The sequence below is a fragment of the Lepidochelys olivacea genome, assembly GCF_965140295.1.
Source record: "Lepidochelys olivacea isolate rLepOli2 genome assembly, chromosome: 6".
Lineage (NCBI taxonomy): Eukaryota > Metazoa > Chordata > Testudines > Cheloniidae > Lepidochelys > Lepidochelys olivacea.
The window spans coordinates 28,290,280-28,314,906 of record NC_140416.1 but is presented as its reverse complement, the minus strand read 5'-3'; the positions used below and the strand labels follow the sequence as shown (position 1 = coordinate 28,314,906).

Genomic DNA, 24,627 nt, shown 5'->3' with positions numbered 1-24,627 from the left:
AAAGGCTGCCTTGTGGAAGTTCTGAAAGGGGTCAGGCATAGCTGCCGCCTATGCAGCACACTTCTACCATCACACATCAAACATGGAGTGGTATGAGGCAGCCCAGCTGTTCCAGTTCAAATGGGGCATGTGGGATGAGGGACAGGATGAGTTGGCTAGTGTTGAGACCCTGACAGATTGGGGTGCTTTCATCCATCTTGTCATCTCGATCGACAATCAGCTGCGTGAATGGTGGAAAGAAAGAAGATGGGTGCCATTGGAGTCATACCCACCATTCAGGAAGTTGAACCAATGTAGGGTGACCTTGCTCCTGGCCACTCACCCCCGAGGAAAGGAAGTGCTGGTGATGTTTTAACCTGTGCTTCTACTGAGGTGACCATGGTCACGCTATCTCTGATTGCACCATGAGGAACCCAGACTGAAGAGATCCAGGAAAAAGAGCCAGCTTGGGCCCAATAAAGAGGGCTAGCCTGAGCATCTGGACAAAATGTTCCCTGGTATCTGCAGCCACAGTCTTGTCAGGGAGTGCAGGTCTTGAACCCTCATCCACAGGGATCTTTGGAGCAAGTAAGCGCCAACCTGCCACCCAGAGACTTGCTAACAAGTATCAGAATAGGAGCTGAACTCTGATAGAAGACTCCTATTACTGGAATTCGTTTGGCTCACAGCTTCTATATAAACCCAGCACAGGAATAGGAATTTGTGCAAGCAACTGGGGTCTCCCTGCTTTGGACTGCTTCTATTGTGATACCTGCTCCTACTTATGATCTCCTGGTAACTTGACCCTGCCTACCACCCAACTCCTGGTTTGCCCTCTGACCTGTCTTGGACTCTGACCTCCGGGCATCAGACCTGGTCTGACTCCTGCTCTCACCACTAGGTCAGACTGCTCACAACCTGGTCATGATAGGTCCTATCTGGAACACGTGCTGAATGCCATTGCTCAACACCCCATTTGCAAGTACTGGTTGAGCTGCATGTCCCAGAGTGCTCCCTTCTAATCCCTCTGCAGCAGGCCCTCACTGATTTGGGTGCAGTGGATAACTTTATCAAACTGGATGTGGCCCAAACCCTGCAGATTCCTCTAAGGCCCAAGCCGGTGACAGACCTATTAGAGATGATTGATGGGTCCCCCTTATTCTTTGGACCAATGGCCATAGAGACCATACCCCTGTGGGTCACTAATCAATGACACTGAGAGATGCTGCAGTTCAGTATCTTTTGCCTCCCACATTTTCCCTTGATCCTGGGTATTTATTGGTTGACTCTCCATAACCTTCTCATTCACTGGCACAAACTAAAGGTCAGCTTTTCTTCCAGCAGCACTGCCTGATCCCAGCAAGTAGAATGTGAATAGCAGAGCCCGAACAGTTGCAAGCCTGGGTAGTTGGTCCAACAGACTCACCTGCTGATCCTGAACCTCTGCTTCCATCCCAGCACAGTGACTTTGCCTATGATTATTAAAAAAAAAGAGAAAAGAATGCAAACATCCTACCCCTGCATATGGATTGTGACTACCCAACTGAACTACAGTGGGGAGTGAAAATTCTATTTGGTCACATGCATGCCATGTCTGAACCCAAACTGGCCACCCTACGCGCCTAACTGCAGGAGCACCTGGCCAAGGGTTTTATTCACAAGTCCATCTTGCCTGCTGTGGCACTCGTCCTCTTTGTTAACAAGCCAGATAGAAGTCCATGCAAAGTGGGAAGCTATCGAGCACTGAATCAGGTCAGTATTGGGAACAGGTATCTCTAATTCCTGAACTATTGGACTGCATGGGGGCTGTCTGGGTATAAACAAAATTGGACCTCTGCAGAGCATATAATCTATATGTATTAGACCCGGGGATGAGTGGAAGACAGTCCTTTGAACCTGCTATGGACATTTTGAATACCTCATGATGCCTTTCAGTTTAATCAATGCCCCTGCCATGTTTTAACATTTTTATTGATGACCTGTTCTGAGATATTCTGGACCAATAAAGTGTTGGTTACCTGGACAACATACTTATTTTTTCAGACAGTGCTGAGCAACACACCATGGATGTCTGTTCTGTCCTTGAAAGGCGATGCCAATATGGCTGCTACACTAAGCTGGAGAAGTGTGTTTTCAGTCAGGCCTACATTGAATTTTTAGGTTCATCCTATCCCCGGAGGGTACTGCGCAGCTCCACCGAAGATCCAAGAACAACAGTGCTTCCTGGGATTTGTGAATTTCTATCAGCTATTTATCCCAAGGTTGTTGGAGTGCACTGCCCCCATCACTGCCCTATTCCCCCAAAATACAGAGTTCCTCTGGTGTCCAGGGGCCCAAAAGGCCTTTGAGGCAAGGCATGGCATACTTGCAGGGCCAAGATTCTTGGCGGTCCAGGAGGAATGTATATGCATCCTTTCACATAGGTTATCCCATTGTGCGGTTCCCTATTAATGATTTCCTGAGCTGAGGTTGATTGAACCAGGGCAAGCAGGCCTTTGTGGGAGGAGGGTGCACCCAGAAAGTTATGAGGTTTAAGAATGTTGTACCACCTCACAAACGTGGCACATTCCATCCCCTGCATTGGCCTGCCTTCCTCCCAGGAAACTGCCTGGCTCAAGTTATCTGCCTCCATGGTCTGCCAGAGTGCATTGTCTCTGATTGTGGTGCACAATTTATCTCTTGTTTCTGGCGTGAAGTCCTTTGGTTGTTGGTCATTTGGTCCAATCTCTCCTCTACTTATCACCCCCAGTCAAAAAGTCAGGCACAAAGAACAAACCAAATGTTGGAACAGTAACTATGGTACTATATAAACTGCCACCAGGATGACTGGTCCTCGATACTGCTGACTCTGGCTCTGACCTTTGCCTTGATTTCTGACTCTGGCTCTGACCTCCAGTTCCTGGCTCCTGCTTTGACTATGAAGCCTGACCACCACTGCTCTGATCACTGGGTCTGCCAGGCTATATCCCTGTCTACAACATTGAAGTCCCAAGTAGCATCCACTATTTTTCTCTTTTGCTTCCCTCTCTCAAAGTTTGTTGGCTGAAAAGGGCTGGCTGAAAAGGGCAAGACATGATTCTGGAGAGTGTATTAATGCCACTTCCATATGTGCCAGTGGAGTCACAACAAACTCAGGATGTGGTCCTCCTGCAGGATCCTTTTTTCTCCAGCACATTGTAGCCCATGAGCAAAATATTCTAATTTAGATCACCACACTGTAGAACATTGGACTAGCACTGGGCTACAACAGAACCTCAGAGTTACAAGCACCAGAGTTATAAAGTGACTGGTTAACCACACACCTCCTTTGGAACCACAAGTACGTAATCAGGCAGCAGCAGAGACAAAACAAAGAAAAAAAAAGGAAAAAAGCAAATACAGTATGGTACTGTGTTAAACATAAACTATGACAAATATAAAGGGAAAGTTTAAAAAAAAAGATTTGACAAGGTACGGAAACGGTTTCTGTTTTTCATTTAAATTAAGATGGTTAAAAGCAGCATTTTTCTTCTGCATAGTAAAGTTTCAAAGCTGTATTAAGTCAATTTCAGTTCTAAAATTTGAAAGAACAACCGTAATGTATTGTTCAGAGTTACAAACATTTCGGAGTTACGAACAACCTCCATTCCCAAGATGTTCACAACTCTGAGATTCTACTGTAATCACAAAATACGATTTTACTCTAGCCCATTGACTTTTGGGAGCAGTTTTCTATTTACTTATTTTTTCATGTTTCTATTTTATTTTTGTACAGAGTAATTATATTCAATAGATTTTTCCTAATACTATCTTGTCACATCGGTGCAGGAAGGCAATTTGGCATTGCATTAATTGACTTTGTGTCTATGTACATATCAGTGGTGGGCAACCTGTGGCCTGCGAGCCACACGCAGCGGGTCCGGCTAATTCACTGGTGAGCCATGAGACAGTTTGTTTACATTGACCATTCTCAGGCACGGCAGCCCGCAGCTTCCAGCAGCTGTGGTTTGCCATTCGTGGCCAATGGGAGCTGCGGGAAGCGGCGCGGGCTGGTGTTGGGTTGGGGTGTGGGGTGCAGGCTCTGGGAGGGAGTTTGGGTGCAGGAGGGGGCTCAAGGCTGGGGCAGGGGGTTGGGGTGCAGGAAGGGGTGAGCAGTGCAGGCTCTGGGCGGCACTTATCTGAGGTGGCTCCCGGAAGCGGCGACAGCTCCCTCTGGCTCCTAGGCACAAGGGCGGCCAGGGGCTCCGCACGCTGCCCCTGCCTGCAGGCACTGCCCCTTCAGCTCCTATTGGCCACAGTTCCCGGCCAATGGGAGCTGCAGAGCTGGCGCTCGGGATTGGGGCCAGTGTGTGGAATCCCAGTGGCCACCCCTGTGCCTAAGAGCCAAAGGGAGATGCTGGTAGCTTCCTGGGAGCCAACCCCAGAGTTTCATGGCTGTGTGGAAGCTGTGCCAACACTATACTTCAGTCTTGGGACAATTTTATACTTGAGAAGCCTGGGGATGTTATTTTACTTTATTTCACTGTAAGTTATGGTCAATTGGAAATTAAAACTATGTAACTGTAGTCAAGTATGTTAAATTTAAGAAATGGAGCAGTTGGAAAATACAACCTCTAGAAGCTAGAGGGCATAGGAGACATAGAATGTCTGTATGTAGAATTTAGTTATCAAGATATTTGAGGCAGCCATTTGGAGTAATTTTCTGTTGTTTTTATACAATATGCCACTTACCACTTAACATAATACAGTTCAGACTGATTTTGTCCTCTTTCCAAAGAGCAGCTACTGAAATATGGAAATATCTTTTTGAATTTTGATTAGTTTTGTGTAGAGTTAGTCAAGATTAAAAGCAGCAATCTGTAGAGATTTCAATCTAAATTGAGACACTAATATATATCTAACGCAAAATATTATATAAATAAAAAAGTTTGTGGTTTGTATTAACTAGTACTACCGTAGAGAGCTATTTTATTAATGACAAAATCTACACAAGAATTTTCATAGGTTTTAATGTAATTCAAGTTAAAAAAATATACACCTTAGAGTATAATAATTTAAAAATGCAAACAATAGCATCTACCTGCTCTGTGAAAGACAAACACATTTATGATCCTACAAACCCTATTACCAACTAGAATAACCATTTATATATACTGTCTATGTCTCTAAAACAAAGTTCTTGGAGCTCACCATAAATATTACAAACAGAGCGGTGTGAAAATTTTATTATAAAGCTGCACAAAAATCACCAGGCCTTGGGTTCCAATTCAGTGTTAATCAACTGAAGATTCATCAAAAGGTTTACTAAAGATCACAAACCTTTCAAATGAACTGGGATTGATGAAAAACACAATTTCATGTTGAGTTTTTGAGTTCGTTTGAACCTGTGTCGCAAAGTGAAATCTATGGATTGAGCTCATAGGAACTGAAATCAAATAAAAGATTTCCACCAGTGCTTACCAACTGGAACTGACAAATTTCTCACAACTTTAGTTATAATTACATGGTTGGGCCTGATTTATGCTGAGCCAGTACTCAAAACACTCTCAGTTTCCATTCAGACAATAAGAATTAATGGTGCTCTGTGTATCTCAGGGTCAAGTCAGAATGCAGTGTAGACAAGATACATATCTCCCATATGTTATAGAAAAAATAATTTAAAAAATTGCTCCATATCAGAATAACTGGATATACAGTCACACTCAGCTCTACAATATAGAGGCCCTGATCCTGCAGCCTTTACTCAAGTAAAATATCCAAGGAGGTAATAGATATTTTCACCGAGAAAGGGCTTCAGAACAGCTGGGGTGTGTTCCTACAAACCCTTAGTCATGTAAGTAACCTATAGCCCTATAAGAAGTCCCATTGCAGTCAATAGGAATACTCATGTGAAGAAGGGTTTGCTGGATTGGAGCCTTCATGTGGTGCTGCATATTGTGTGAAATGTGTAAGGATGACATTCAAGTAAACAAAACAAGAAACTGGTAAAGTAATAAATCTCTAGTGAATTATTGATCAGGTTCTGAATTATGCAGTAATGATTATGAATGAATATGTTTTAGGGAATACACCTGAAGACAGCAACGATGCAACAAATAATGTGCTGTATACTCTGAACTTTTTCTCAAATAAGTACTTATACAAATGAATAAATAAATGGAATGTACAGGAACATTTTCGGTGAGTAACAATTATGTAGTTAGAAACTATGGACCAGATTCAGAAAAGCACTGAGACACACGCTTAAATCCACTTGGAGACAAGTGAAGGATATGTTTAAGTGCTTTGCTGAATAGGGAGGGACTTAAGCAGGTGCTTAAAGTGAAGCACACGTGTATGGGCTTTCCTGAATCAGGGCCTATGCTGTAAGATGGAGCTTCCTGATACGTGTCACAGATAAAGATAGAAAAATAAAAGGATTTGTTCCTTAAAGCAACTGCCTACTATTACATAATTTTACCTGCAAAGCCCTTTCCCGCATTGTCTTGTGAATTTGCTCAAGGACATGTATGACATAAGAAAAAGATAATGTAGGCACTACTGCAGTATAATAATAATAAATAGTAAATGACATTATTACATTTCAAACAAATTGAAAATGAAGGAAGGAGGCCAATAGAAAAAAGAAGAAAAGAAGGATTAGGGAATGTGAAAGTTCTAAACATCAGCCAACAGTGGCCATAAAACAAAACATCTTTGAAATAAAAAATCTGAAGGATTTTGTTAGAAATGGAGAATGATGGACTGAAATGGATGTTGGGGACAGGTATAGTGTTCCAAGTCCTATGGCCTGCCTTGACAATGATGTCTGAGCACAGATTTAGGTCTGTATTTTCCAAGGAAGCATTACAGTGAGAAAGATGGCTTCTCATAAAAGAATGGAGGTAAAGCTGAATCTTCCCATCTTGACAAATCCAAAATCCAAGTCCAAGTTTCAGTGGGGGCAATAAGTCCCTTCATAAACCAAATGACAAACCTTAGATCATTACAACCTCATCCCAAGTCTGAAGGCTGATGCCCACTCATGGCAGAGATAACTTTGGTGGGGACAGCCATGTGTTTTCAGGCCCAGTGGGCTGTCATTACTGCAAACATGCCACGTGGGGATTGGAGAGTCTTCAAGTCAAATGGTCAGCTTGTGATCTTGTGAGCAGAAGGCAAATCCCATAGACAAAGTCAGTTCAACAGGTCATAGAAATAGAAAGATAAAGGAAATAAAGAATAGCATTTGATTTTATTAGTATCCAACAGCTGATAATGCTGGACCAAAGTGAAAAGCTGGGACAGGGAGGGATGTTTTCTTATCAGATAGAGTGTAGAACAGAGGTCATTGCTGAACAGGTGAGAACTCTTTTGTCTCTGTAAAGAAAGTTGCCCTTTTATTTCGGAGAGCAGGAGGGAGAGCTTGTGTTCTTTACTGTTCTGTGTTTTTCCAGGTCCTCCCTCATTTTTAGCTGCAACAGAAAGGGAGAAGAAGAAAAAAGAAAAAAACCAAACCAACCTCAACACGATGGCAGCTGCTGCAAAGCTGTTGGGATCTATGTAAATGCACACTCAAAGACACAGGTATATTTCCCGCCAAAGGAAAAAAATCAAATATTCAGTTCAGTCCTGTTCAGCTGGTATCATTCACTTTTAGTGCCTGGCTTCATTCCGGTGGTGGTTGTTGGTGTGGGCTTTCGCAAAGCTCTAGTTCTGTCCACAACTCATTGGGAACAAGTTTCAGATGTGCCTTTATTGTTAAGTGATTCAGATTATTAATATGTTTGGTCCTTTTGTTTAATAGATTATCATTTTGAAATGGAAAATAAACCATTTTAGGATGCTTAAGTGCCCTTGAGTACAATAATACTTTACAACAGAATCAGAGACACTGCTTAAGGAGCCAAAACCCTACTCGGTACATGATATAGTTCTAAGCATATGTCCATCTTATTATTCCACTCCTTCTCTGTATGTATTTTCCTTCTCAATTTTATTTGCAGATCACTGTTAGATCCCAAAAATATAGGTTTTAATTTTGTACAGTGCCATGAGTTTTGTGGGGGTATCAGACTGCTGTTTCCGCATTTTCCTCAGCAAATGTGCATTTCACCTTTGTTATTTCTTTCTATGGGATTGTGTTGCTGGGCTGAGGTCTGGAAAAATGGATATATTGTTTTCTTGAAATGAGAGATGTCTTTTTCTGGCTGCAGTTCGGATTCTCCCTAGCTCTGGAATTGGAGATAGTTATAATGATTGTGTTTCACACTTTATTTTCTTCAGTTCATCCCTAATAGGGATCATTCCATAGCTCTTCACAGCATAAAAGGGATCACAGTGAGATTCAGTGGGGGGAATGGGGTAGAAATCATTTGGTCTAGAAAAGCTCTGAGGTCAAGATCTTTCTTACGCAGAGGATTTCCCAAAATCTTGATGTTTGTGGACCACAGCTGATTTTCTGCAATCCCAGGCTTTTGGCCTGAAATAATTCAATGTCTAGTAACTGCTGTTCTGAACTTTTGCCACTCATTGGCTGCTTCCTCTTGCTTCTGTGTGCTCTGCTCTATTTGATCCAGATGTTTCTCCACATGAGCTACCCGGTCATCTAGATTATTTATTTTGGAGGTCAGTCTCAGTTTTGTTTTCTGATGAAGATATTCTAGTTTAGAGGTTCTCAGTTTATATGTGGAGGGATTCCAGGGGCTTTGGCACTATTGCATAATTAGATTCAGTTAGTGGGTTCCACTATGTCCTTTTGCTGTATTAAAACTGACGTCAACAGGGGTAATTTCAGTTTTGTAGCATTTTTCAGTTCTGGCTTGGATGTAGCCAATATCTGTTCTCAGGAGATTTCAGCCCAAAATAGTGGAAATCCTATAAGAACAACTTTGACTTTACAGTACTGGAGATATGCCATTACAGTACTGGAGAACCCAAAGCCATTATCTTAGTTGGCCTTGAAATTGACCCCTGAGCTCTAGTTAGGATCAGAACAATTCCCTGTAGCTTATATCTCTGAAACATATTTTGACTATTCCAAAAAATGATCCAAAGACTCTATATGCTGCATAAATCTGATTTAAGATGTTTCAAAACACATAGGGACAGATTTTCAAATATGATCGGTGTCCAAAGATGAGGCCAGATTTCCAAAACGCTTAGCACTCAGCAGCTCTCATTGAGAACAATGCTGCAAAACTTTTGAGGTCTGATGCCTTATCTAGGTCCCTAAATGGGAACACTGTTTTGAAAACCTGGTTCCTATTGGGGTTCTCAGCCTTTCTGAATATTTTGGAAAAATTGTGCTTTGTGTAGGACAAAGGCTCAGAAATGGTTATTAAAACAATCCCTTCAGTACCCATATTCATGTATAAAATTGCATGCCTCTAAGTTATAGATCAGTTATATCAAAGGAGGAGTAAAAATATGTCAGTGCATATTTCATTAAAGACCCCAAATAGTTTTGCTTAAGTGTCTCCACAGGTTTCATCCATCCTGGCTCCTAATAATTCAAATTCAGGTCTATCCAGTTCTGAGGCCAGTGCAGATTAAATTGAGTTTCTGATTATTTGAATGTGACTCAGAGATTTCCGACACGATCGGCATCCCCACTCCTGTAGTAGTCAGTTGAAGTCTGTGTCAAGTTGTGCTAGACAGCTGAAAGAAGAAATATGTGATTTCAGTGCTGTACTTAAATAAATATGTAGATCAGGGCTCAAAATGGGGATCAGGCTGTGAGCCATTGCAGCTAGGAAGAAGCTAGGGCTTGATCATGAGCCTCTTCAAATCAATGCTAAAGCTCCTATTGACTTCAGTGGTGCAAGATTAAGCCCAGAGGACCAGATCCTCATAAGTATGTAATTGCTTAATTCCCAGTGATTTCAATGGGAGTTAGGTTCCTAAATACCTTTGAGGAACAGGGCCAGAGTGCTTCTAAAGTCTGCTTGAGCATTGCCTTGTGGGAAATCTGGCCTTCTGTCCAATGACATTAGAATGGGAAAGGCTCTGTGGAAAGCAATAAAAATGAAAGGAAAGACATGGGGAAAGTGAACCAGCAACATGGTTTACAACACCAGTATAACAATCCTCCTGGTTGTTTGTCCAGACAATTTAAAAACAAAAAATGTTGGAATGAGCAAATCAGGGGGCAATCGCAGGAAAGCAATTAGTATGAAGAGATAGGAAGCTACTGGTGACAAGGCTGAAATGAAGAGCAAATCAAAATAATAGGAGTTGGAAGCAGACTAAACTGCAGACTACACTGTGTTTTAAAACCCACAGCAGCAATTCTTAGAACCCGAGCTGATAACTTCAGGCTTGCAAGGCTCACGATATGGTGCTAAAATCACCAGTGTAGACATTGCAGCTTGGGCTGGAACTCAGACTCTGAAGCTCACCCCCCTCCTTGGGCTTCAGAGTTCGAGCTTCAATTCAAGCTGCAACATCTACATAATTGTTTGTAGTGCCATAGTGGGAGCCTGAGGGTGTTGACACAGGCACTGAGATTTGCTGCTGAGGGTTTTAAAATACAGTGTAGACATACTCTAAGGGCCCAGTTCTGCAAGGACTTACTCGTGTGCTTAGCTTTATGCACTGTGAGTAGTCCCATTGACTTCAATGGACATTAGGGTAGCAATCTTTTTGTAATGGAAATGGTTAGTATAGTTGAGGGTTTGGAATAGCACAGGGTTAAACAGGAGATGAAAAATGAGAAAATGTTAAATAAAATAAATGAGGTCATATTAAAAATAAAAGTGCTAAAAGTAAATTCGGAAAGAGAGAAAAACCAAAAATATAAATATATAAGAGGAAAGAATTTTAAAAAAATTGTTCTTCATCTTTCCCCTTCCCCCACACTTGTCTATTTTGATTGTAAGCTCTTTGGGGAAAGCTATTTATCTTATTTTATACCACCTAGCATGTCTGAGATGCTATTCAAATAAATAATAAAATAATAACAATAATAAAAATAATTACTAATGCAATGATGGCAATAGACAATCATCATCCAAGCAACTACTAGACCAATTAGAGGTCCTGAGTATTTGTTAATGATATGCTAGACACCTAAGGGCCTATAGCTGAAATTGTCTCTTAGTGGAAACTCTCTGAATGATTCCATTCACATAAGGACATAATTACACCTTTCCTCACAAGCACACATTTCTAATATCCTCAGAGTAATTGCAGAATTGCAGTGTTTGAGGAGTGAAGCATTCGTTTATCTTTAAAGCAGGAAGGATCTTGGAACCTTTAAAACCTATAGAACACTTACAGTGTGGCAAAACTCTAGATTAATGGGAAAGGCTCAGAGGCATCATCAGTGTCTGAAAGAAGCTCAAGTAAATCTGAGTCACACTGTCAGCTACAATGCACTCTTTTTACTAGAATGAATTCTAAACAGAGCAAGAGAGAGAGACTCCGAGGAAATCTCAGCTATAGAAATCTGCTTTGTATTTTGATTTTACTTCTATGTTTTTATTTTTTAACTTGTTCCAACTATTGCATTATAATTCTTATTCAGGCCGATTCTAATTCGGCAAAATGTATGTTTTAAAAAATTGTTCCCACCAATGTTGTTGAAAATGTTTAGCTGGCAGAGTAGCTCTCATGCTTGTAAGCAGGGTTGAGCAAATCAGATAAAATAAAATATGAATCAAGCAGGCATTTGTCCAAAAGCTTTCAACCAAAGTTTCTCTGAGGTTCCAGTAAATCTAGATAATATTTTTTTCTTGTTTTTCATTTCTAGGTGCCTCTACATTTCCAGCTTCTAGATCAGAAGGAGAAGTGCCAAAATATCACGAAATGTGTGGGACTTATTCCAACTCTCTTCCCAGCAATTGTGTTCTTTTTCTTTTTAAGACAGAACTCTTATTTAATTAAACAACTATATTAGTCTTATCTAATCATTACATAAGAATGAGAACCTGCTGTAAGCTTCAGCTAGTCATAGCTTCGCGCAGAAGTTCAGAGCTCCACCTTCCAAAACAGAGAATGACCTTTTGTCTTTGCAGCCACATCTCACAGCCTTAGGCAATGACTAATGGAATGACCTTAGGGTCATTCCAACATCCATGTACCTAGAAACCCTAGGAAGTGCAAAGGTCAAACTCTGGAGTAACAACTGGGAAAATGCAAACCATTAGAGGATAAAGAACTTACTATTAATATGCTTTATTAATGTTTAAAAGTGTAACATTCTTAATACCATAGCATTTACACTGCTGGCTTCAATAAATTTGGCCCTCCAGGGAGGTTACTATTTTTTAAAATGAACTACTGTTTGTGAGCTGTACTTTGATCCAGGAAGGGGAAGATAGAGCACAGACTGGGTAGTTCAGAGAGAAGGATGAAGAGAGTGAAGTGAAATCCATGTGGTTGTAAAAGGCATTGCACTGTTCTTTGTTCTGCCTAGCGTAGTTGAAGAAAGAGGACAGGATAATTCAGTCAGTTACAATGTGCAAAGACGAGACAAACTGTGAATAAATAAATCTAAAACTGGGGAAACTTTAGGAACTGAAATGCTATGCAACTTTTACTGCAAGAAACCTTTGTAGGGAACTGTCTACAGAGTCTGAAGGCCTTAAATTTCTGAGAAACAAAATGAGTCGATTTTAACCAAAACCTGTAATTTACTAGATTAATGGTCTGCAAAGATATGATTTAGAACTAAGAGAAGGTTGCTAAGTTAGAAAGAAGAATGTTGTTCAATGTACGTTGACTTGTCTAATTATATGTGGGACTTATTTTCTTGAGACTAAACTGCTTTAAAAAATAACATTGGGTGTGTCTCTCTAAATGCATTTAATGTTGGAAACATGTAATTTCTACATGTGGTATCATTTAGTTGTTTTAAAAGGAACAAAAACAAATGGATTTTTTTAATACAGTTACGCCCCCCACTCTTCCTCACTTGATAAACATGTAGACGTGCACTTCTACAGATGATTTCAGGTTATATCTATAGTGGTATCAAACTAACATTTGGGATTCAAGGTAACTGTTGTCTGTCATTTGTATAGATGTGAGGGGAATAAAAGAGACTGAATGGTTACATGGGGCCAGATCCTGAGGACTACACATGGCTTTACTAGCTTTCTTAACATTTCTGAACTCACTGCCTTCATTAAAATTGGGAAGCAGGCATAGTACTTTCCAAATTAGGTCCTAGATGGGGAATTTTCTTGAGTGCTACACTCTGTCAGAGTGATGGCTTTTAGGGTGTAACCTAATTTATTTTGTGTTCCCAATTAATAGTGTAAAGATAAGGAACAGAACCAAACAGAACTCTTTAAGGATTGAGCCTCTGGGGTGGTTCCAGATAATTTAAGTTAGTGGAGGACTGTGAATGACACAATGAGTGATAGAATTAGAGACTCTATTTAAAATAAAATAATTAGTTTAAAGCAAACAGACATTACACAGAATTTATACTCGCATTCTGAGATGAAATGGTGCATCCAGGGTTGATCAGTGCATGGATGAGAAGAACGAGTATACAATCCTTTTTCTAATGGCATGCAAATCTAAAGGAGCATGCAAATCTAAAATTAGTTTACTATCCTTTTTATAGTCAATTATAATAATACTCCTAATTAGTTAAGCTTGCCTTTTACCATATCTATATTTCTGCTCCCATATTTAATCTTCCATATCCCAAACCCCAAATATCTTCTTCTTCTTCTTTATTGGTTATTAATATTGAACATCATTCTAACTATAATTTGTGTCAGTGCAAATTTTGTGGTAACCAGTATTCTAAAACATCCAAAAATTTCCCTTCAACACTTAAAACCAAAACATGTTTACAACATGACCTGAGTTTATGTCCTAACTTATCTCTAGCTTGCCACTGAATTGTCTCACTTCACTTAATTCACAGGTCTTATTATTATCAAGCCCAAATTTAGGTCCTACTTACAGCACATTTCTATTTAACAAAAGCAAGCACCATCCCTATAGGCTACACGGGCTTTTCACAATAAGGCGTTTTTATAGATTGTTGTCTATACTGAATTCTTTAATACAGAGAGAGGGCATGGGTTCCAGTGAAGGTGCATGGAATTTCAGTCAAGTAGTAACAGCAGTTGGATGACTAGGTAGTCTGTTCACTTCTGTTCAAACTTGTCATATGTTGCTCTAGCTATTTATTTGCATACTTTGGGAGTAGCATTGACTGTCCCTCCAGCTGACTATGGCCAAATGCATATCTTTCCAGAGTCAGTCAGTATAATGGGTGTGAATGAAGTAAAAATGTTATTTTTTAAATTGTTGCAATAGTATCAGTTACAGTATTCCATATTGTACAGTTCATCCTACATCACCTTTGAAAATGGCATCAGAATCTGGGAAGCATGAAGAAAATAAAATGACTTCTGATGCAGGTGTACACATAAGTGTCCTATAACAGGTGTACTGCCCTGTAAGGAAGTCTCCAAGGCCTCACACTGCTGTTACTGTCTGTGCCTGAGGACTGACCCATTCTCTGGGTTGCAATTCCCAGAGGGATTGATCAGAATTGTAGCAGTGCATGGTAAGGCCTACTGGGAAGTGGGATACAAGGTGCAGCCATCTCCTAGTGTGGGCGAGAGCAGCAGCTTGGTGACAGGGCTCTCCAGTGATTGAGGTATAGGAAGGGCCAGTGGTGGTAGTCCCAACTGAGATGGAATGGGAGGAGAAGGATGGAAGAAGGCCTAAGAGGGCAACAGGCAAGCAAGTATAGAAAATAGCAATGGATGGGGAGTGGGAAGAGTGAAGCAGGCAACTCTGAAGCTGGAGTCGATGGACAAAGATGATCGAAGGGATGGAATGCAAGCCATATGAGCAAAGACTGAAGGAGCTGTGTATGTTTAGTTTGGAAAAGAGGGGATTGAGGAGGGACATGATACTTGAAAGGCTGCCATAAAAAAGACTGAGAAAAGTTGTTCTTTCTTGCCACAGAGGGCAGGACAAGAGGCAGTTGGTTCAAACTACAGCACAGCAGATTTAGATTAAATCTCAGGAAAAACTTCCTAACTGTAAGAACAGTAGGACAATGGAACAGACTGCCTAGGGAGGTTGTGGAAACTGTCACTGGAGGTTTTCAAAAGGAGGCTGGATAGCCAAGTGTCTTGAATGGTTTAGACACAACAAAGCCTTCACCTTGGCAGAGGGTTAGACTAGATGACCCTTGTGGTCCCTTCTAACCCTATGGTTCTATGATTCTATGACTACTCATTGCTTAGGGACTCAGAGCTAGAATTGGTAGTAAAGGGTGTGATATTACACCCCATAATGCTTTATAGAAATATGCTTATGAATGTAAATATTACATAACTGGAATATGTTTTATGCTACATATGCCATGTACATATCTTTGCAAAGGTTATGTTCTACTGAATGTATTCATCCTATTTGTATGCATGTATCATTTTTATATCTGAAATTATGAGCGTTGGCTCTATGCTTGTATTTAAAGTGTTTGCTGTAGAAAGCACCTAAGGCAGATTTGGCCAACATAGTCTGAAGGGGTTATTCAAGTAATTGGGAGTACTTGGCCAACAATGGACCTTGATAGACACCAATCCATATCTGAGCTTTCCTGGGAACGTTCGGGCTAACATGGCATCAGCCTGTAAAGAACTGAGTCATGCATGGACACGTGACTTGCCCATGTGACTCCAAAACTCCATCTTGTAGCTGTAATTCTACACAAGGGGAGAGAGGGGTTTCCCCCCAGAAAAAGGAGGCTATATAAGCTGCAGGGAAACCCCTCCATTTTGTCTTCAGCTGGCTCAAGAGATAGCCTCTCCACCCCAAATGATGTCTGAAAGAAACTGGAACAAAGGACAGTAACTATAGGGGTGTGAGTGATTGCTGGACCCAGTCTAGAAGGAGGCTAGTCTGTCAAAGAAGCTTATTGGAACATCTCTGAGGGTGAGATTTACCTGTATTTAGTTTCCTTCCGTATTAGATGTGCGTGTTTAGATTAGACTTGCGTGTTTTATTTTATTTTGTTCGGTAATTTACTTTGTTCTGTCCATTATTACTTGGATTAAATCCTACTTTTTATATTTAATAAAATATAAGCTTTATACAGGGTAAAATGGATTTATTTGGGTTTGGATCCCATTGGGAGATGAGTATCTGAGTGCTGGAGACAGGAACACTTCTTAAGCTGTTTTCAGTTAAGCCTGCAGCTTGTGGGGGACGTGGTTCAGACTTGGATCTGTGTTTGCAGCAGGCAAGCGTGTCTGGCTCAAACAAGGCAAGGTACTGAAGTTCCAAGCTGGCAGGGAAAATGGGCTCAGAGGTAGTCTAGACACATGGTTTCTGTGATCCAACCTGTCACAGAGGGTGGGCATGTCGGGCTCACATATGCCTCAGTAGAGCCACCCTGAGGTAGTGTGCTGATACATCTGTTTCGAATGGTTAATTCCCCACCACCAAGGGGGGAAGGACTATTTGTGGACCTTGCAACCAAGGCATAAAAATCTATATTAAACTGCATAGTCACCAAGAGGAAAACCACTGACCAATGAAAAAACTGAGGCATAGCTGCATCCTGACAGCAAGGGTTAAGGGACCCTGCTACACACCCATTCTTTGGTAATGAGTAGTTCCATGGGAATGGGAATGATCTGAATGGGAGCTGTGTGTAACTTTCATTTCTAGGGCAGGGGGAATACACAAGAGAACATGCAAAACCACACCCTAGCCAGGAGAACCTGCAGATCAGTATTCCTAAAATGTTTCAAAAGGGGCAAAATATGAGTGTCCAGCAATCATTCCCACTGCTGGTGCTTTGATAACATTGTGTTGAGGACAGTATAAATGATGACACCTTTTCAGGTTGTGTGTATGAATGCACAGTCTGTCATAATTCCTCTCTTTGATCCCCCAATATTAAAATATGAGTCTCTTCACCCATCATGGTCATTAAATGCCATCCCACATTGTATGATAACTGAAATTTAAAGAAGAAATGAGATCTTAAAGAAATATTTCTGTTGTTATTTCTATTGGTAATGCAGTAGCGTGCAAAAGTTCCAGCCTAATTGGAGACCCCTTGTGCTGGGCACTGTAAAAACACCTAATGCGAAACAGCTACTGCCCCAAAGTATTCAGTATATGAGGGGCTGAAACAGGTGAAGGGAGAGAGCACAAGCAATAACATCCAAGGGTGATGATTGGCACTCATCTTTTTAGGGCCAGTAAAGAATATAAATAAATACTCATCAGCTGTGCCTGAAAGCTCATTAACCTATTTGTTATCAGTTGGCTAATTTCTTGAATATATCCCAAGGAAGGTTATGAAAGAGAAGGTGGTGGCCTTACAGACTAATTTAGGAATGGCTTTCCATGCCTAAGGGGTAGTATGGAAGACAGCACAGAGATGATTGTGGGAGAAGAGGCCAAGTGGGAAGATAAAACCAGCCTTATTAGTGAAGCAGAGTGATGACTCAATAAGAAACCAGCATAGATAGGGAGAGGCAGAGCTGTGAAGGTAAGAAGCTTGACCTGTCTATGATGGAAAGAGGGAGTCAATGGAAGAATTCAAAAAGGGGTTGACATAATCAGAATAATGGGAAAAAAGAGATTAATGGATGAGGATGTCAGAGAGAGCAGAGAGGAGAAAATGATAAAGACCTGGATAGTAGTTCAAACTGGTAGATTCTGCTATAGGATTGGGGCACTGGGATGGATTTGAAATGGCTGCCTAGAGGGGAAGGTCATATATCTTTACTAGTTTGGTGAGCCCTCCAGATACTATATATAAATGTATAGTATTAGCTTCTAGAGAGTATGTACACAGGAAACTACTGTACTTTCATATCAGTATAATAAAAACTTAAATGCAATAGAACAAAGTATGTCATATCCAAGATGTATTTCCATATGTAGAATTTTACAAAGTCAGAGATTTAGAAGGTTTATTTTATAAGTTACCGGTAGGTGAAATGTGAAGCACTTATAAAGGAAACACCTGTGTTGAATAAAAGCAGTAACATACCAGGCATAGCATGGGTGGTAATAAAAATATTTAAGTTTCTCTGTAAAAACATACAAAAAATTTTTTTTACCAAAATTATTTCACTTTTAAAATTTAGGTCCACATTCACTGAAAATATATCATAGTCACATTGTTCATGACAACCTTGCTGTTATTAAAAAGTGCTTACAGTTTTCTTTTGGTAAAGTACATCTGGATTCTTAGCTTGGGTGAAAGTTTTTATTGTACTTCTGTGTCAGACTTTTTTGTAGTAGGGTTATTAGTTATCTCCAAATGTATTCAGCTCCTCCTCTTTGGGCAGACTTAAGTTTAACAGGGTCTTTAATTACATTTCCCCCACTAGCTGACCACTATAAAAATTAAGTCCTCACCACAAATCTGTAAAAATGTTTCCACTGCAATGGGAGACAAAAATAGAATAATTCCACGTCTTTCTGGATGGACGCCTAGCTGAAACTATGCAGCATTTGACTGACAAGAGGATGTAGTCTTTGCTGAAAGCACTTTTTTTAACGTCCTCTAAGTCTTTAGCAATATTCAAGTAGATGAATGGAGGGAGTGAGACACAGAGGATTTACACTAGTTTGCAGCAGTTTGGTTATTTTTGCCTGCTTCTTCTGCAACTTTTGTTTTCTGCAAAAAAATAAAAAAATATCTCTGCTGTTCTTCCGATTTACTGAATATACTGTCTCAAACCAGTGAGTATTAACTTTTTTGGCTTTGATTTGAAGTATTGAAGTAGCACTTTTTACTCTTTTGTGTACAATTTTAGTAGGGAAATAAAACCTTACTGTTTGCCTAGGCAGTCTTAGAATTGTTTCAATGTTCGCTCTGTAACTATAATTTGCAGTCTTTCAGTGTTTAGAAAAATTAAGTTAATACATAGCTGAGTTTAAGTATACAGTACATAAACTTCTTATGAAAACTTCAGTTGCAGTACATTAGATTCCTCCCTTCAGTGCTATACAGTGGATTATCAGCTTCCTGCTAAGTTCTGTGGGACCATAAGAAACAAAACAGATAAATGGCAATTTAAGTGAAACAAAATAGAAAACTGTATTGGTTTGTATCCACATGATGAAAACTAAAGTAAACAATTACTGTGCCATGACAGTATTTGTAAATAGCCTTCTGAGTTGTCTGGACTACATTAATTGTTGTTGGGGATTTAATAGCAATCAGTATGTTAAATGTAATGCTATTTAAAAATAGAATTTTTCTATCAAAGAAACTTACACTACGTTAAGCACCAGAATTTTAATAAGCTATGAGTATAAATTAGAAAAAACTTAGATATTTACTAGTGGATTACTCCATAAGATTTCTTCTTTCTCCTCTGCACAAGATTTGTATTCCTATATTTGTATCTTATTCATCATATATGTATATATCACTAGTTCATAATATATTGTGAGTCACATCCTCAACTTGTGTAACGTGTCGTATCTCTGAAGTCAATACTAGCTGAGGATCTGATTCTTACGTTTATAGCTATAAAATCTGCATACACTGATGAAAATATTTCCTCCTGGAAAGCTATTACTTGGATGAATACTTTTCCTTAGTTGTATATGTGGCAGTTTCCACAGACTTACTGAATGAAAAAAACCAGTAATGCAATATCTAGCTTTATATTTTTTTGTTTCATGTGGTTCAAATCCAGATGGGGTTGGAAAATGTCTTAGTACTGAGAGTCTCCTGAGTTGGAGACATTCTTATGAAAACAGCCTTATTTATTTATTTATTTATTTATTTTTTAAGCTAACTGAGGCACACAGATTTGAGCCAAGGTCATTAGGCACTAGAATAATAAGAGAAACGTTGGTTTTTTTTTTTTTGGCAATAAATATTCTAAGGACATTTATAATTTTAAATACAGTTTTTGGGCCTGCTCTTTAAAAGACTTATGAATAGGGGTAAGCATGGATGACTAGTCCCACTAGAATCAATGGACTATCTACATGAGTGAAGTTACTCACTTGTAAAGTCTTTTCAGGATCAGGCCATGTGCCTGTTCCTTTGATATTTAATTTTATTTTTCATACTGAAAGTCTAACTGAAAGTTTTACACATCTTGTTGGGGGAATGGATTTGTGTTTCACCTGTAAAAAGAAAAACAAGCTACAGGCAGCTACTCTGAAACCTACATTTTTTATAATGACAGGTTTCAGAGTAGCAGCCGTGTTAGTCTGTATTTGCAAAAAGAAAAGGAGGACTTGTGGCACCTTAGAGACTAACCAATTTATTTGAGCATAAGCTTTCGTGAGCTACAGCTCACTTCATCTGATGCACTTTTATGCATCAGATGAAGTGAGCTGTAGCTCACAAAAGCTTATGCTCAAATAAATTGGTTAGTCTCTAAGGTGCCACAAGTCCTCCTTTTCTTTTTACATTTTTTATGGAACTCAGTAGGACTGAATGAATAGTACATGACATGATGCTCTATTTCAGTTTTATAGATTTTATATATATTTTTAATCTGTTCTCATTACTTTGAACTCTAAGTTTTGTTTTGCTCTTTTATATATCTTTCTTGCCTTATGGCTTTTCACATGTGGTAGCACTGTATAAGGTAAAGTTGTATGAGAGTACTGTCCCAAGGTAAAGCTGGATGATGAGGTGCTATGTTCAGAAGACAATATTAAGTAACTGGTGCAGAACTTCCATTGGCACATTTTATTTCAATGGAAAATCAAATGGTCAGCTTGCTCAGTCTTTGATTTTTTTTTTTTTACAACCATTGCCATGAATTTTTACTTTTCATTCATCCATATGAATGCTAAAAATGACATGCTTGGTACATGGTAGAGAACTCTGGTGGAGAAACAGGATATAAAATGGGCTTGATGAATATTGCGTAGAAAGCACACACAAGATAGTATAATCACAGAAAATTCTTTCCCATAAATTTGCCTGTATAGGAATCATCTACAAGCCTAAGTATTTACTAGGTAAATAGAGTGGAAATACATGCATTCCTCGGGACTGAGAATAAATGGGGTCTTGGAAGGCAGGGCATTCTAAATTTGCCACCTGGCAAAACTAATTATGTGAATGCCCCCACCTCAAGTTTCTTCAGTTTTCTCTTTGCCACATTTTTGTGCATGCACTTAGGCACAATATCTAAAGTGTAGTGAATGGGCCCAATTCTTCATTCTCCTATAGTCCCTTTGTGGCTCTGCCAGCACAAAGGGGCCATAAAATAGATAGAACTGGCTCACGAAGAATTCCCCTGATGCATGGGGAATCCTCAGGTACTACCAGAGTCAGTGTGGTGGCACTGTGTTATTGCCCCTTGGTATCCCCCATCATAGGAGCTGCTCCTGTTGAAAAGAGAGCATGGCTAGAAGCCTACTGTTTTCTGGCTATTCTGGCTGCTGGAACAGCCATAGGCAGCCAGATGCAAGTTAGATCGGCTCCCAGGAAGCATAAAGGTAATGTAAAATACCTTTGCCTTGCCCCCCTGTTCTGCTTTTCCAAATAGAACTTGGACAGGAATGAAGAATAACTTTCGATTGGCAACAAGACTTCCAGAAAAATTCTGCATAGTGTGTCCCTTCAAGCTTACACCTCTTGGGTTATTTTCTAGGATATTTAAGGTGCTAATATTCTTATAGAGTCAAACTGTGGCCTTTCGTCACTGTCCTGCAGTGTGGTGGAGGTGGGGGGGGGGACGCGGCGGGAGGAAGGGGAGCAGAATTGCACTGCCCTTGAGGAAGTTCGAGAATGGATTATACCTAAGGAGGTAAAATCTCTCCCAGAGCTCCCCAGGGCACAAGGATTGTGCACCCTATTCTACTATCCACCCCCAGGCAGCAATATTGGTGTGTATGTTGATGGTAAGGAGGGCATGGCCCACCCTGCCACTTTAACCAATACATCCTGACCAGGCATGCATTAAGGAAAAAGGTTCCCTTGAGGTTCAATAACATGATTATCCCTAGCCCTTGTACAGGGAATGGCAGGTGCCTTTTTACCTTTTCTCCACCACTGCACACCCATGTCACGGCCAGACATAATCAGGCATACAGTATTCATTTTTGGGGTAAGGGAATGGATAAATTTGGAAGTACTTGTAATCACTTGTATGATAAAATAATGCTCTATTTACAGCATCTGTAAACACTATCTGATCTATTTTATGGCATATATATTATCTGTTTGTGGTAATGATGTGGGTCCAGCTCCTGAGGTAAAACTCCTGGTGACTTCATAATAATTTTTACTCCATATTCATTCAAACCAAGTGAAGATCTATTGTAAGGACTTGTAATGGAGAGTGAACTATTGTAATTTTTTGGGCAGAGTCATAACCTTTGGAGCAAAGGCAGAGGGTCTCCTTGAAGTGGATTACACCCTCCACAGCAACATCCCTGGTTACTTGGGCCCCATAGAGAGTGCTCCATGAGTCTGGGCAATCCATGGAGCCGGAGACGGCAGTGAGTGGACATTCTGGGGAAGTTCACTGGCTCTGCACTTAGCAGGTTGGACAGATAATGCGGTCCCAGTGTTGGAAACATCTTACTTCTTTATTCTGTGTTCAATGGTCTCTGGAAAGAAGGCATTTCTAGCCTATTATTGTGAGTAGCCTCAGCAGGTAAGTGAAGTCTGTGGAGCTTGGGCTGGACAGGTACTAATATTAGCTGGATTATGCCCTTAAAAAGAGAGACTTGTGTTGGTTCTTATCTTATTCAAACTAATTCATTTATATTTGGATAGATCTGAGTGGAACAGCTCGGCTTTCAGACTTATGTCTCAGCTGTTTGCAAGCCTCTCTCTACCGCAACACTACTTCATAAGCATATAAAGCCAGATAGTGCCTTTGGTTAAACATGCATGTCTCTGTCTGTCTTAAACATGGATATATCCAAACGCAGAATATTGTTCAAAATATAATCAGTGGAGGTTTAAATTAGCATAGATGAATCTGGACAATTGATGAGTTTGTTTTTGCCCACAAAGTTTTGCAAATTCAGCCTTTCTTATATGCTTTGGGGATGGGCCTTTGAAATGCAGGGCCCTTCTGGGCTGGGCCTGTTTGCATCACAATATCATGATGAAAAAAAATGTCTGGTGAACTAGCTGAAAAAGTTGGATTTGGGTTCAGCAGTTCTGAACGTGGCTGATTTGGATGTAGTCTGGGAGTGAGGAATTCTGGTTCCTGGTGCCTGCCCTGCTGGAGACTGCTATGACATGAAGTAAATAACTCTGTGCATCCCTTTCCCATCTGTAAAAGAAGAGTGATAATTATGTGACATAGAAGTTGTGAGGCTTAATTTAGTAATGTTTGTAAAGAACTTTGAGATCTTTGAATGAGTTATAGAAACGCAGTGTTGCTGTCTTATTTCAATCTTATCAAATCATGGGCCTGTTTTTCAGGTGACTATACAAAGCTATGCTAACCCACCTATCTTATCCTAAAATGTCTGGACCTTATTGATATTTTTATTGATGAGTATACCATAAATGATATGATTCATAAATCTTAGTTTTGTAATTGGACACTTCAGACTTTCATGAAATGATTTACTACTTCACTCTTGAGTATCTGGAATGAGTTAATTGTGGTTGGAAATAGATGATTTTAAGGAAAGGAAATCTTGCCGTCAGTGATTCAGAAAAGTTCTAATGTGGATGTAATGTTCTAACAAGGGAAAAATATCCCAAACAAATGCTTATTCCTTGGTATCCTGTGTGGGTTTTTTTGTTAGCAGAAGTGGAACTGAGATTCTAGCTTATTTGAAATGATTAACAGCACATTCTGTGACTGTTTGAAGACATTCCTTTGTAGGTTTCCATGGTTACATATGGCAACTAGTGCTGTATCTAGTTATGTGCCTGAGCGTAACTTCTCCTCTGCTCATGTAAAAGCCAGGTAGTAAAACTCAGGAGAAGAAACTGAAACACGTGTAAGAGGCACATATTTCTGTGCTTATCTCTTAGAAACGACTGAGGTATGGGATGGGACAAATTGCTTAACTGATGATTTTCAGGGTTTTTAAAATGTACTATAAACATGCTTAATTCCAGATCCTTGTCCCCAGTATGTTTGAGAAGATGGAGCTCTAAATGGGACATGATTTGGCTCAAAAGGGGCATTCCTAGCATAGCATGTCACTCACTCTATCATCTACAGAACAACTGAACTGAAATCCATGTCACTAGCTCAAATTGTGCCATACTTAATAATAAGTTCTTCCCTGCCAAAGCATTCAGGATGCTGCACAGACAGTGAAATTATAATAATAATCAGTCATCAAAACATCACAATCGGTAAATGCCACTAAGAGAAGAAATTGATTGGCAATAGGAGAAATATACAGAGGCTTTTATAGGGCCAAATCCTCAGGTAGTGTAAATTGGCATAGCTCTGGTGAAGTCAGTGGAGTTGTATTGACTTACACATGCTCAGGATTTGGAACATATTGTTTAAATAAGGCAATAAAATGAAAATATAAGCTTTGGGAAAATGCCTGACGGCTAGATTATCCTTGACCTTTACATGTGTGTCTGGAGGGAGGTGAGGTTAAAGATGGAGATGTTAGTACCCTTTGGGTTTAATGTGTAAATAGACTGTTGTGGATCAGAAGTCACTAAACAAGCCGATAGCAGATTGTAAAAATTAACTCTGGGCCTTCAGGCCCAGGGTCAGAGTTAGTCAGGGGAGTAGGTTTTTTCCTTCCCTTTGGCATAGA

The 24,627-nt window shown here is 40.0% G+C and overlaps 1 protein-coding gene across 1 annotated transcript in view; it reads left to right on the top strand.

The window, feature by feature from the left end:
* Positions 1 to 18,570: 18,570 nt before the first annotated feature.
* The window catches only part of INSC (INSC spindle orientation adaptor protein), a 219,093-nt gene continuing 213,036 nt past the window's right edge, over positions 18,571 to 24,627 (top strand). The window contains exon 1 of the mRNA XM_084632660.1: positions 18,571 to 18,630. The gene's annotated coding sequence lies outside the window, so the exon portion shown is untranslated. The remainder of the gene's footprint in view (positions 18,631 to 24,627) is intronic.